The sequence below is a fragment of the Triticum dicoccoides genome, chromosome 1B, assembly GCF_002162155.2.
Source record: "Triticum dicoccoides isolate Atlit2015 ecotype Zavitan chromosome 1B, WEW_v2.0, whole genome shotgun sequence".
NCBI classification, from domain to species: Eukaryota; Viridiplantae; Streptophyta; class Magnoliopsida; order Poales; family Poaceae; genus Triticum; species Triticum dicoccoides.
This window is the reverse complement of record NC_041381.1, coordinates 254799417-254800686: the sequence shown is the minus strand read 5'-3', so window position 1 is coordinate 254800686 and position 1270 is coordinate 254799417.

Genomic DNA, 1270 nt, shown 5'->3' with positions numbered 1-1270 from the left:
CCTACTTATGAGACATGGCTACTACCTCATGCGGAGACTCTATGTGTGATTAGGTGTTTGGAGGAGAGTCTCGGATCAGCTACACCCATTGGACAAGATGGCGAGGGCACCAAGTTCCATAGACAAGAAGAAGGCCCGCTCGAAACTCCTAGGCTTCGGACGACCGACGACGACCAGACGTTCGACGCCCACCGGACGACCGACGCCTGGAAGATCCAAACGACCAGCCAAGTCCCAGCGCTCACACGCTACAGCGGCCGGACGACCGATGCCGACCAGACGTCCGACACCTCCAAGCGCCCGGACGATCGACGCCTCTCTGGACGACCTGCACAACCACTCCCGAGCCAAAACAGCAGACGACCGACCTCAACCGGATGACCGACACTTGCTATTCAGAACCAAAACATCGGACGCCCAACCGGCACCGGACGTCCAAAACCTCGTGAGCCTTCAGACGTCCGGTGACCGTCGGACGTCCGACGCCTGTCTGTCCGCCTGTGTGTGGGCCGAAGCCACTTACCCTTTCGTCCTCTTATACTATATATAGACCTCTCCCACCTCCTAGCTAGGGTTAGCGTTGATTTAGCTCATTTGTGAGATAGAGCTTCGCTCATCCATCCGGATCTACTCCTCTTGAGGGACCGACACCTCTTCGGTGATGATCCTTGTTGGATTCAAGACCTCCTTTTGGATAAGACCATCATCAAGACCTCCTCATAGAGAAGAATCAGTTACCCTATGTATCGTCCCTTGTTGGATTTGGATCTTGTATTACCTCGTGCCTCAATGATCTAGCGCATGTGTGACATTTCTTCTTGTTGGTTGAGTGTTTTTCCCTTGTTCCCCTCCTCGTGTTCTTCGTGTTCTTTGTAGGGATATGCTCCAAACATGAAAGATCGGCCTCTAGGGTTCTACCCTACATCAACAAGGCTGTTGTCCTGTCCACAACCAAGACCAAGAAGTAGAACACCCCTGGCAAGATCCAGCACAAGACTCTGATGCGCAAGGAGTTATGCAAGATGGCCAAGTTTGTGAAGAACCAGGTATTAACTCCAGAGTTTTGTACTTGAATTGCCCTTATGCTTGGCTTCTAAGCTACAACTATAAACCATGGCTTGTCTTTTCTTCCTCCTTGAGTTCAGAGTTGTGGCATGGCATGCTTGATTTTGTGGTGGACTTGTGTCACTAATGATGTCATTAATGATGCACCATTGCTGCACTGCCTTGTCTTGACTGAATGCATCTTGTCATGTCATCCTAAGTTCAA